The sequence below is a fragment of the Centroberyx gerrardi genome, chromosome 18 (assembly GCF_048128805.1).
Source record: "Centroberyx gerrardi isolate f3 chromosome 18, fCenGer3.hap1.cur.20231027, whole genome shotgun sequence".
NCBI lineage: Eukaryota > Metazoa > Chordata > Actinopteri > Beryciformes > Berycidae > Centroberyx > Centroberyx gerrardi.
In genome coordinates, this window is record NC_136014.1 from 2,725,974 (window position 1) to 2,739,829 (window position 13,856).

The 13,856-nt window shown below is 42.5% G+C and overlaps 1 protein-coding gene and 1 pseudogene across 2 annotated transcripts in view; one reads left to right on the forward strand and one right to left on the reverse strand.

The window, feature by feature from the left end:
* The window catches only part of cad (carbamoyl-phosphate synthetase 2, aspartate transcarbamylase, and dihydroorotase), a 425,149-nt gene that overhangs the window by 344,548 nt on the left and 66,745 nt on the right, over positions 1-13,856 (forward strand). The window lies entirely within an intron of this gene.
* Positions 6,197-9,051, reverse strand: LOC139920521 (uncharacterized; annotated as a pseudogene).

The window sequence follows — 13,856 nt, forward strand, 5'->3', positions numbered from 1 at the left end:
TCTGGTGCTCAGGACAGCATCTTTGTGCATGGTGCTCATCAGCAGGACATTTTTCCCTTTCTTGGGGCAATAGGAGACGACAGTGGCTCTGTCAGTGAAGGCAAACATTGAAGATGTTACCTTCCTGTTCTTCATCGCAAGAAGCTCAGAGGGAAGCTCCGGCTTGTTTTTCCTCACTGTCCCCAACATGGTAACCTTCCTTTTCAGCAGTTCCTCACCCAGGGTGTACGATGTGAAAAAATTATCACATGTAATGTTATGACCATTCAGTCCTTCAGCCATGTCTAGTACCACCCTCATGCCCTGATTTTTTTCAGGTGCTTCCCCAGGGGATTTACCAGTGTACACCTGCATATTCCAGGCATAGCTGGACTGTGCATCACATGCTACCCATATTTTGATACCGTATTTGGCCGGTTTGCTCGGTATGTATTGTCTGAAGGGACAGCGCCCATGAAATGCAACCAGACATTCATCCACAGTCACGTGGGGGCCTGGATTGTAAAGAAAGGGTAATCGCTGAACCCACATGTCCCATACATCCCGTACTGCTGCGAGTTTGTCACACTCTCGTCGGCCCTGCCTTGTTTCTCTGTCATCAAAGCGTATGACACAGGAGAAAACATGGAATGTCTTTAGAGACATGGTGGCTGGAAATATTGCCCTTCCAGTGTCAGCATTCCAAAGGCTTGCTTTTGCTTCGCCTTTTGACTTGTACACTCCTGCCAAAATGAGCAACCCAATGTAGGCTTGCAAGTGGGTCACATCCAAGTCTTTCCAACTGTCCCCATACACGCGCCTCCCCTCTAAGTTTGTCATCTCAAGTATATCCTTTTCGATTGATGGTGTTTCGAAGAGCTCAAATGCTGATTTTATGTCTTGGACATGGCTGACAGCGTATCTGGTGGGGCCTGGAACCATTTTGATGACATTAGCAGCACTAAGTCTACCCTGTCGTTCAAGTGGGGAGAGGGACCATAATAACTTTCCATTTTTGGAAGGTAACGTGTCTGCTGGTGGTTGAGAGACAACAGGAGGGTCAACACTAAGGGTCTCATTCTCATCAGAGGAGGATGCCTCATAATCAGGGTCCTCCTCAACATTATCCTCTGTCTCAGACACATTTTCCTCTATGTCACTTTCACTGTCAAAGAGCTGTGACAAAACCTCATTGACAGAAAACCTTTATCAAATATCAAAGTTCTCGTGAAAAGTTCTCAGGAAATATCAAAGTTCTCGTGAGAATTATGTTTTCCCCTCCCCCATGTCGTGTGAACTATCAGTGGTTCTCGCACTACTACAGGTATGGTTATGTTAGGTTAGGGCCCTAAAGCAGAGGGAAGTTTTTTGAAGATTATAAAATTGCATGTTATAGTGACCTCAATATCATCCAAAACAACCAAAACAAATGTGTGTAAAATGTTGATATTTCTTATATGTTTTATACAGCTAAAACAGCCTGGGGTCAAACTGACCCCAAAGAACACCGATGCGTATAAAATGTGTGCAGGACATTGAAAACATATCATCATGTTAATATTATGTCTACCCAGTTGTCCCCATTAAATTAGGAAAAGTCATTAAATATGAAGCAAAAAAAAAGATCATTTATTTAGAGACGGTAAACATTGAATGAGGTCAAATTGACCCCAAAGATGTTATCCTATGAAAATCCTGGGAATTTTAGCTTCCCCATGCGTGATGCCCTAGCGCTGCCTATGTTTATAGTTATAAACTCAACCGCTATTCAATAACTCGAGCTCTTGTCATTCAGATTTAGGGGCAGCAATCTGCCGCAAGCCAGTGGCAGCCAACAGACCTGGTGTCCCCTAATAATTTTGTGGTCCAGAAAAATTATTGGGGGGGACAAAAGGACGGTTATTGTCCCCCTGTCCCCTCTATTCGTGACGCCTATGAAATAATGGTTAAATATATAACAGCTGGGCTATTAAAGGAGATATACCTGAAAAGTCACGGGTGTGTAAATATACAGCAACGTTATAGCGTTATAGCGTCTTTCACTTTCACGCTTTTCACCAAACAGGATGATTTCCAAGAAATGGTCTGACAAAAACAGAAAGTGAAAGTGTGTTGAAGCTTTTATTACACTGACTGCTACTGGAGGGCTGAGCAAGGTTTCATGTTTCTGTATTCACATTCAGAGCCTCATTGTACTAAAAGGACAGGGAGGAGAGAGGCAGCAGAACAGAACTACAGGTTAAAAGGCAAGAAATCCTCAGTGAGGCAGGCTACATTTTGACCTTATTTCAGTAAATGAATGAAAACTTTCACTGTACATTGAATACTATTTCTTTCAAGGAAAGATCAATTTTATGATGCTTTTATTAGGTTTAATGAACAGTGAAGTATCAATGGTAGAACGGCAGATAACCTAAATATGCAGTCACTACCTGAATATATACCCAAATATATTTAGTTACACATTCAGAACATATATAATGTATACATTCAGAACATCCCGTTTAGATTACTGTAATTCTGCTTCCAGACTCCTAACTAAAATTAAAAAAAAATAATAATAATATAGCAAAAAAAAACAAAAAAAACGCTATGTGTAAACGCAGCCTTACTAGACGTTTTGCTCGTATTACTCCTGTCCTAGCCTCTTTACACTTAGCCATCCCTCCAACTATGCTCAAATGTAAAGGAAATGTAGAGGGGAGGAGCAAACTGGTGAGTGAAAGTGAAACTGAAAGTGAAAGTGTGATTCCAGTCAATTCAGACTCCATTGTGAGATGACAGAGCAGAACAGGAGGAGGAACACAGCCAGGAAGGCTGAGGCAGGGTGAGTGTTATTACAACATTATTATTTTACTGTAAAAGGCCACTCTGTAAACTCTTGTTTTTGAAAAGTGCTCTACAAATAAAGTTTAGTATTATTATTATTATTATTATTATTATTACTGTTTTTAACATCATGGAGCACTCCGCCTAAGATGATTTTCCCCTTGAGGGACAATAAAGTTTATCTTAATCTTAATCTTATTAATTAATTAATTAATTAATTAATTTTTATTTTATTTATTTATTTATTTTTAACTCATGGGAACAAGATCTATCTCTTGAGAGAGAGGCCATTCCTGAGTGCTCATCCTTTTTTCTACAAGCATTTTTTTCCTCCATCCAAATCGTACTGTAATGTGGAAATAAGACTACCGCACATATCGGATCATAAATTAGACCTGCTCATGTGATCAACAGGCTATATAACTTGCGTAACATCTGTGCGTAACAATCCAATAGCTGCTTTGGTGCTAGGCTGGCGCGCGTTTGCACAGTTTCAATATGATTTATAAAACAGAACAATGCGTGCGAATCTGAAGAGAATACTGCGCAAAACAGATTGGGCAAACTGATTTTTATTCTAGAATCTACACAGAGATTTGTACATCTGGCTCATGGTGCATGTGTGGAGGATCGCACACTCTCACAACATAAACAGCAATCATCACCATTGGCCAGAAAATCAGACTCGTTTAGTGTTGCATCAGCAACGTCGTTCAGCAATCAGTCAATAAGCAACATAAACATTTATGTCTGAAGAAGAGCAGTAGCTCGAAACGTCACATGTGGGATGTTTAATTAAATGAACTAAAGGGAGCTACAGTGTGCGGACCTACCAGCGCGATAACACGTATACCACCATAACTGTGTAGGTCTTGACGCCATTTCTCAAGTCAGTCAGTCAGTTAGCTACTCTCACTCTTCTAGACCGATCCCAGAGGCCCGACAAAAAGGATAAGGAGGAAGATGAACTTTCACAGCACTCAGAAACAGGAAAGTGAAGTCGTTCCAGACAGGAAGTTGGATTAGTAAATTAAGTTTAATTTTATTTATTTACATAGCACCATATACATAGAATGTAACTCAAAGTGCTTTACATAAAATGCATTGATTGAAACAATAAATTAATTGAAAACAGTGAAAGGGTTTAAACCATTACAATGCATTAAAATAACACTAAAATAAAATTAATATTAATTATTAATACAACTAAAATGACCAACTTATAAAATGAAAAGCAAAACAATAAAACAGCAGAATAAAGAGCACTGTAAAGGGTAAAAGGCAATGTTAAATTAATTAAGCTAAGTTAGAAAGGTTTTGAGCTGGCGTTTGAAAGAGCTCACTGAACTTGCCTGTTTGATATCTGTTGGTAGAGCCTTCCACAGTTTGGGAGCATAATTGAAGAAAGCTGCATCCCCAATCTTTTTATGACTGCGGTTGTGAACGGTCAACAAGCCAACATGTGAGGACCTGAGGCTGTGCAGGGGCGTAAGGCAGTAGGGAATCCGCAATATACATAGGCCGGGCCTAAGCCGTTCAGGGCTTTGTAAACAAGTAAAAGGACTTTAAAGTCGATCCTAAAAGCTACAGGGAGCCAGTGGAGAGTAGCTAGAACTGGAGTGATGTGCTCTCTCTTCTTTTTTTAGTTCAGAGCCTATAGAGTTCTGGATCAGCTGTAGTCTGTCAGTTGACTGTTTAGGAAGCCCAGTAAAATGCGCATTACAATAATCAAGTCTGCTTGATATAAAGGCATGGATACGTTTTTCAGCATCTTGCCGGGTTAGGAATGACCGTAACCTGGTTCCAGACTCCTGAGTCTCGTCCCGCCCACTCTTCAAATTTGGTTGAACGATTCAGAGTCTGGTGTTGCTCTATTCAACTTCTCGATCAGAAAAATGATCAGGCCAATCAGAGCCTTTGTGGGTGGGACTAAAGTTTGAAACGTTCGTGCAACGGTTTTTCATTGGCGTTTCGGCAGAATAATATTTGTTGAAATCATTCCTTAACCAACAGATTTGCAAAGACAATATTTTTGTCAAAAATGACCGACATTCTTGGTGAAGTTAGTAAATACGTCGAGAATCAGTGTAACTGAAAATAACGTCAGAGCGGCCAACTACGTCAGTCACTAGTGATTGGTTCAGATACGTCAGTCACTAGTGATTGGTTCGGGGAAAAGTCAACCCCCCCCCGCAGAGAAAACAGCTAACATGGAGGCAATCTCAGACTGAATAATGGAGTGGGAATGAAATGGACATTCAGTCTGAATATCATTCTAGGAATGACCGTACTCTGGCAATATTTCTGAGATGAAAGAATGCTGTCTTTGTCACTTTGTTTATGTGGGGCGCAAAACTCAAGTCAGAGTCTAAGATAACACCCAGACAGCTTGCCCTGGGAAGTCAAATTTCCAAATTTCCGTCTTATCTTCATTTAGTTTCAGGAAGTTATTACTCATCCATTTATTGATTACAAATAGGCAGAAGGTCATGGAACTTAAAGCATCTGCATCTGATGGCTCGACAGAGATGTACAATTGCGTGTCATCAGCATAGCTATGGAAATTAACATTATGCTTACTTTTGGTGTTGAGAAAAGTGCCTCCGACAAACCAACATGGGATTCATGAAACATGCGCAGACCTTGATGATGATGAATGCCAAATGTCCTTTGTCACAGTTTACAGAAGCCCACAAACGCACCATCTATTCTCGCTTTCTCAGCAATCTGCTAACAATTTATCTTCTGTCTTTGGTGACCTTAGTAATGATGTGGTTTCTCCTGACCACTTAAAGGAATAGTTCACCCAAAAATGAAAATTCAGTCATTATCTACTCACCCCCATGCCAGTAGAAAATCGGGTAAAGTTTGTTAGTCCATACAACAGTCCCTGAGCTTCCCAGCTGAAGTACATTGCAGAGTTCTTCAAAACAACTGAAGTTGCTGGGGGCCTTCAGACTTCAAAAAATAACAGTCTCCTGAAGCCAACTGATCCCAAAGTGACTTGAAAAGGCTGACATTTACACCATTATTTAGCTGAAATCGCCACTCTGGCTGTTGTTTTCAAAATACGTCACGTTTGCGCGCACCCCAGCCATGGAAACTAGATAGGTAAAACTCCCTTGAATCAAGACTTCCGGTTTTGCCATTTAGCCTTCAAAATAAAAGCATGAGATTTTAAATCAGTAGAAATACTGTTTTAAACCAATTACTTTGTATTTAATCATCAAATTCAATAAATGAGCACCCATATTAATGTTTGATGTCACTGTGTACATACATCTACTGATGCCTCTGGACACATCTTCAGTGATGTTCCTGGAATCATCGGGTGTTTCGGGTCTTTCAACATCATACACCCTCCTCCAGGTGACCCAGCCGGGGCTGATCAGACCCCAGCTTGTGTCCAGTTGGCTAGCTACTTATGACTCCATGGCTCTCCTCTTTTGAGCCATAGCCATCTTGAAGCCCTCTCTGCCGCATCGGTGGTACTGCAGATGGCTCTCCTCTTCCTCTCTCCCTCGATGCCCAAATGACTGAAGGCTCTGGTTAAAGAACGGGCTGCGAATCCCCTGCATCCAACCTCCACTGGGAGACACCTCACTCTCCATCCAGCCTGCTGACAGTTACTGACCAGTCCTGCTTACTTGGAGAGCTTCCTTTCAAAGGCCTCCTCCAAGCGATCTTCCCATGGGACTGTCAGCTCCAGCAGCACAACTTGCTTGGTGGACTCAGACACAAAGACAATGTCTGGTCGCAGGGTGGTGGCTGCAATATGGTTGGGGAAATTCAGCTGCCGTTCGAGGTCCACCAACAGCTGCCAGTCCCTTGCAGAGGTCAGGATGCCTGCAGATGTTCTTTTGGTGGGTTTTGGCCGCTTCCCAGCTCTGACAAAGGCGATGGCCTGGTTGGAGGGTCGGGACCGCTTTGCCCACTCAACTCCTGCGCTGATGGCTTCAGTGATGGTCTTCAGGACCTGATCATGCCTCCATTGGTGCCTTTGTGCAGCAGCTGAGGATGTGCTCCAGGGTTCCTTGCTTGGAACACAGTGGGCACGCTGGTGACTCTGCTATGCCCCATGTGTGCAGATTTGATGGGCTTGGAAGCACATCGTACACTGCCTGGATGAGAAATTTGATGCGGTGTGGCTCGGCTTTCCAAAGCTCAGCCAAGGTCACTTTCCTCTCGACCGCATTCTCCCATCTTGTCCAAGCTCCCTGTTGCTTCATTCCCACCAACTTGCAGGTTCTCGTCTCCTCCACTGCTACTCTCACCTCCTCCTGAACTAGGCGGCGCCTTTCCTTCCCTCTGATGGTGTTCATTTGGGGAGTTGGAAAGGATCCTAGCCCAGCTTGGCCTCGTGTGACCACACCCACCAGCTCCTTGTGACACATCCTTGCCTCTGCTTCCTGAACAGCTTCTTCTGCCCTCCACTTCCTTACAGTCCTCACTTGGAGTCCCTGTACTGTACCACTTCTCTGGCTTTTGTTACTTTGAACTTCTCCTCCAAGGATTTGAAGGGCAGTTGCAGTTTGTTGTGGTGTCCGTAGAGTGTGATGCTGCTCAGGCTCTTTGGCAGCCCCAGCCATCTCCTGAGGTGGTTTCTGACCCTCCTCTCTAAGGTGTCGACTGTTGAGATCGGAATTGCATAGACGAGGAGGGGCCACAGAATTCTGGGAAGAACGCCATGCTGATACACCCAGGCTTTGAACTTCCCAGGTAGGCCAGACTTGTCCACAGCTTTCAGCCAGCCATCCAACTCGGTGCAGGTCGACTGGATGGATGTGTCCCTCAGAGAGCTGTCAAAAACCTTGCCTAAGCTCTTGACTGGCTTCTCTGTGATGGTTGGGATGGCTGTGCCTGCGATGTTGAACCGGAACATGTTCTCCACCTTCCCTTTCCTCAGCACCATAGATCTTGATTTGGCTGGTTTGAAACGCATCCGGGCCCACTCCACCAGCTTTTCGAGCCCCTGCAGAAGCCACCGGCAGCCTGGGACTGATTCTGTGGTGACTGTGAGGTCATCCGTGAATGCCCTGATGGGTGGTTGCCGTTGAGCGGAATTCGTTCTGGGCCCTCTGCACTCCGGTTCAGCAGACTTAGTGAGCATGTTCATGGCTAGGGCGAACAGTGTCACAGAGATAGTGCACCCTGTGATGATGCCGGTCTCCACCTTGTGCCAGCTTGATGTAATGCTCCTGAAGAGACCCTCATCCTGAAGTTGCTGTAGTAATCTGCGATGAGGTCTCTGATTCTGCTGGGGACGTGATGTTTGGTCAGTGTGAGCTGCACCAGCTTGTGTGGCATGGAGCCATATGCATTTGCCAGGTCGAGCCACAACACTGACAGGTTGCCCTTGTTCTCTCTGGCCTCCCTGATGAGCTGTGTCACCACACCGGTGTGCTCCAGACAGCCTGGCATCCCTGAAATGCCACCCTTCTGGACTGATGTGTCAATGTAGGTGTTCTTGGCCAGGTAGGTGCACAGCCGATTGGAAACGGCACTGAAGAAGACCTTCGCCTCGACACACAGCAGGGAGATGATGCGGAACTGATCTATCTGGGTGGAGTTTTCCTCCTTCGGGATCCACACCCCTTCAGCAACTCTCCACTGTTCTGGGATCTTCCCCCTCCTCCAGAAGACTCGCAGGATCTTCCACAGATGCAGCAGGAGTTTGGGACAGTTCTTGTACACTTTGTACAAGGTGCTGCTTGGTCCTGGAGCAGAGCTTGCCCTTGCTTTGAGGACGACCTCTCTGACTTCCTTTAGCTGCAGCTCTGACATGTCGAACTGCACATCCAGTTCAGGGGGATCTATTAGGATGTTGCACTCTCCCAACTCCTGCTCTCTTTCAGGGTCGCTGTATGTCTGCTTCAGATGTTGATCTATGTCTTCCTGCGAGCAGGCCAGTTTCCCACTGCGCTTCTGCCCCAGCAACTCCTTGGTGAACTTGAAGGGGTTGGCGATAAAGGCAGCACGTTTTCGGGCCCTTTCGCGACACCGCCTCCGATGCCACGCTGCCCGTCGGAGGACCCTGATCTTCTTCTTGGGATTAGTTTGCAACACTTGGAGGTTCCGGGCACTATGGGGTGACTCCGGGCCTGGCACCTCCTGCGTCTCACCAGGTTGAACACCTGTGTGTTGTGCTGCTCCTGCTCCCGCCAAACACTTCACCCTCGCTTGGTGGATCTTCAAGCCGCGATCGCTCTTGCAGATTTTGCCACATGCACACTGCTTGCTCATAGTCGTTTGTTCGTCTGGGTCTGATACCGTTGTGTCCGTCCAATTGGGTTGCTCATCCTCCCCCCCTCTCGGGCACCCGGGGGTATTTTTCCATTAGATTCATTGTAGCTTTTTTGGGAGTCCTCCTCACAGAGGACACAGATTGGGTTACCAGCCCGTTCTGCCCCGGTCGCCGTCTCTCTGAGCTGTCACTCTGTCAATATGCGCCATTTTAACTATAAATGCTGCATGTATTACACTGTGCAGAATACATACAGAACAGAGACTAAAGTGGACATCAAACATTAATATGGGTGCTCACTTATTGTTATTCTTCTTCTTCTTCTTACAAATTTGATCCAAACTCCACCAAATTTGGCCCACAGCAAATCTGGAGTGTCCTGCACAAAATTATCAATGAGGTTTTTGATATTCCATTCCGTTTGGCTACAATTGGCTTTCAAAGTTTGAAGGTCTACCTTTACCAAATGTGGTACACATGTGCATGGGTCAACTCTGAGGTAGCATGCAACATTTGGTGTCATTTCTCCCTTAGGTGGCGCTATAGCAACATCATAAGTTTAAATGGCCATGCACATCCATTCTATTTATATCTCAGTAATTGTATACAGTACAAACTGTTCAAATTTCAAAATAGTCACACTTGCACACTGGTCCACATCAAACATTTACCCCAGAGGTCATCAGGTGCTTGGACCCCGCAATTGCCGCTTGCGGCTATATTACAACTTAATTTTGCTGGTTAATTTGATGCCCAGTCACTGGGTTCAGAGGTATCAAACACAAGGCAGAGTCCAGTTTGGGATGAGGTTGGGATATGTTTGGCATGCTTGGTGATTGATGACATATGTGGTTTCGATAGTGAATGTCCCGTATCACAAACAAACTGAATGAATGATGACGTGGCGTATGAATTTGGCCGAGCGCCAGGATACTATGCGTCAGCCGTATAGGATTTAGTAGACATTGATCTGACCATATTTCCTATTGCAAATGAATGTAAGACTCAACAAAAATGCAAAAAGACAATCAATTGTTAAACTGAAGATCCAGATTCAGTCGAGGCTGTCAGACGCGACAACCTCTTCATTCACAGCAATCTCCTGGGTGTGTGTTACGCGCCCCGCGCATCTGCTTATAAGGATTGCGTAATTTGGAAGGACAATCAGAAAGGGAGGAGAGTGTGTGACAGCCGCGGAAAAAGGAGACTTACAGGGAATTCTTCACACAAATACTGCAATTATTTCCTATCAGACATTTGTTGGACAAAATACACTTGGACTACTTAGACAGTGGTAATAATTTAGAGTAGCTCTCCAGACCGAAGAGGTTTCAAAAGTGGGTTTTCTTTGTTCAGAGAAGAGATGAACGTAAAATACAGTTAGGCCTACTTCACTCAGATTGTTTAACCAAACTAACTGAACAGAACGTGTTGACTTTCTGTCTTACTGATCATTGTAGCGTAACTGGGTGGAGGCCATGAATACAGGTTTTCTCATGATTGCAGGTACAATATACAAATGAAAAGGCATCAGTAATAATCTTTAATATTTATAAAAATGAAAAACATCTCTATAACGAAAACCAGGAATTGGCATATAAAAAATGAATTTGTATGCTGGCGGCTGCGGTGCTTAACATAAAGAAGACATCAAAGTCATAGAAATAAATGTAAGCTACTCGTTTTATTTAACTCTATTCATATACATTTATTATTTTGGTAACACTATCTGAAGGGGGGTGAATAAGGCTGACATAAAACTGTCATAACTATGTCATGACAGCTGACATGAACATGAATTAAACTTTATGAATGTTTACAACTGTTGTCATTAAGTGTCATTCGGTTGATAATGTCACTTTCAATGCAAAGTTGACACTGTTACATGTCTCTGTCATGACAACTTGACATTAACCAACGGGACATAACCTGTCATAAACATATGTCATGACAGACTTCATTATCAAACACAAATAAACCCTTTGTAACCCGTTGTATGTGTTAAGATTACATTAAACTGTCATATGTGGTTGTCTTTGACAATGGCTGTCACGAGACCGTTGTGTTTTCCCTGACCTCAAGCACAGTGGTAGAATTCGGAGGTTTCATAAAGATATAAAGTGTTATTACACTGTCAAATGCTCTTATGACAGTGTCATGAATGTTTTTCCTGACCTCAAGTACAGTGGTAAAATTTGGATGTTTCATAAAGTGTTATTACACTGTCAAATGCTCTTATGACAGTGTCATGAGTGTTTTCCCTGACCTCAAGTACAGTGGTAGAATTTGGACATGTCATAAAGATATCATAAAGTGTTATTACACCCTAAAAAGCTTGCAGACCTACTTCAAAATACATTAAAGTTTTGGTAATGCAAGTCATGCATACATGCAATAATAAACACATTTTTAAACACAATGTTGGAAAAGTTTAGAAAAATATTTATTTTTCAAACAGCAACAATAACAACCATCAACTAGGATGCTGTCGGGGGCCGACAGCAAGGGTATATCTCCGAAATTCCCCAATCCTCGAAGACCCCATTAAGTCAAATGTAATAAAAAGCCATTCAATAATCACACAATAAGACTCCAGGGTTAATCTTCCCAATTATATTGGTTGTATGTCCCAACTATTTTTATTTCGCCAAATAATACAATTTTTCCTTCTGGGCTAATCTTCATAATAATAAAGCTAATTAAAGTAACTATTTTTATATCACAAATGAATAAAGTTAACCAGCTAATTATATTATTATTACTCCTAAACACACTTGAATATACCCGCTAGCGGCGATGGCTGGGTTCATGCCTGTACAGCAGCCAGAGCTGAAACGTGGAACTTTGCGTTAAGATTACTGTCAGTTTTGTCATATTAGGCTGTTGAGCCATCAGGCCCCAAGCTATCAAGTTCTGATACGGAAGAATGTAATAGCAAGTTGAAATGTGTCAATATCCAACTTCGTATTGGCCTTACTGTGTTTAGCTGTACACTCAAAGCTGCTGTTGGGCAACATCTGGTCGGATCTGTATGGAAATTGGTGTGCATGTTCCACATAAAGGTTGGAACATGATTACCAAGTTTCATAGTGATTGGTGAAATTCTGTTTGAGTTATAAGTAGGGCTGGGTATCGGTACTCGATACCTCTAAGGTATCGACCGAAATAACCCAGTACCAAGTAGTATCGAAACTTCTCCAGTCAAACAATACCTGCATTCGATACTTTTTGTACACAGATCTAGAAAAAAATGACTATTTGTATGGTTTTGCTCGCAGCCAATCACCACAAGCGTTCTTCGATTTAATGCGACGTGTGATTGGCCCACTACCGCAGCAGCTACAACCCATACAGTCTGTGGTGAAGTCGAGCGCGGTCTATGTGACGGAGTTGGCAGTTCAGCGTGCCGAGATGCCACCAAAACGTAAAAAAAAAAGGTATCGAATGAAGTACTCTATTGGTATCGGTATCACTTTAAGGGTACTGGTATTGGTACTGGTATCGTAATTTTTTAAACGATACCCAGCCCTAGTTATAAGCCAAAATGTCATAGGCCACGCCCACTTTCACTAATGATGACCAAACTTCAGATTTTGACTAGGACATGGTCCTAGAGCATGTGTTTTTCAAATTTCGTGCAATTTCACCAATTGGATTAGGAGATAGTTTTCTGGCTTTTGTGGCGCCCCCTATTGGTCAATATTTGAATGGCTTTGCACACATGTTCATTCATTATATGTGAGCATGTTGTCCAAGTTTCATGATGATTGGACCATCTATCACAAAGTTATCACAATTTAGCTTATAGGCCATGCCTCCTTCACAACTTTAAGAGTTAATATCTTCAAAACTACGGTATATATCAACAATCTATAAAAAGAATTTAAAGAGTTTGGACCATAGATGCTACTGACCGATTTTGGTGGTAATCAGTCAAACGGTGTAGGAGATGTTAAAAATGTGTTTTTCAAATTATTCAAAATATATAAAAAAATTTCCTTGAGGGTCCTTATGGCAAATTTGTAGAGTACGGTTAGGTGGACATGTGTACCAAGTTTCATGTAAATCGGACAAACGGTGTGGGAGATACGGCCCTTTAAACTTTTTATTTTTGACCTTTAATTATAGCGCCACCATCAGGCCGATGGGGGTCATATTTCTTGTGGGTCTAATTAAAGCCATACTAGACCATGGTGCAAAGTTTCATGGCTCTAGCATTTACCATCTCACGGGAAATTGAGCCCATAAGAGAAAAACAATAATAATAAAAAAGTACCTGTACAAAAATTAATTAATTAATTTATTAATGATAATAACAGAAAGTGCAAACTTCATACAAATCTCCATAATTGCCTGAACAATTCTCTTGACAAATTTCAATACAATATAATGCACCATTGGTGAGATATGGGTCCAAATAGCATGGACATGAATTTAATCAGTTAATTAATAATAGTTATAATAATCATAAACACATCAAAATCAATAAAGTTCTTCCTCTAGGGGTCATCAATGTCCATACCAAATTTGAAAAGATTCTTATAAAAACTGTTCAAGTTATCGCGTTCACACGAAGGATCTGCGGCGGCGGGTGGGGTGAATCCATAATATCCCGAAACTCATTTTGGGGATATAATAATAACAATTAACAGCTAATTTATTTTTAAACACTATATTTTAAACTCTTTTTAATATTAATTTTTACAAGTTTTAAATTCCATAGCAGAGACACTATTAAACTGGAGTCAATAGCAATATCAATAGTAACATTATAACAAGCCCATAAAAAGTCCATAACATAAGG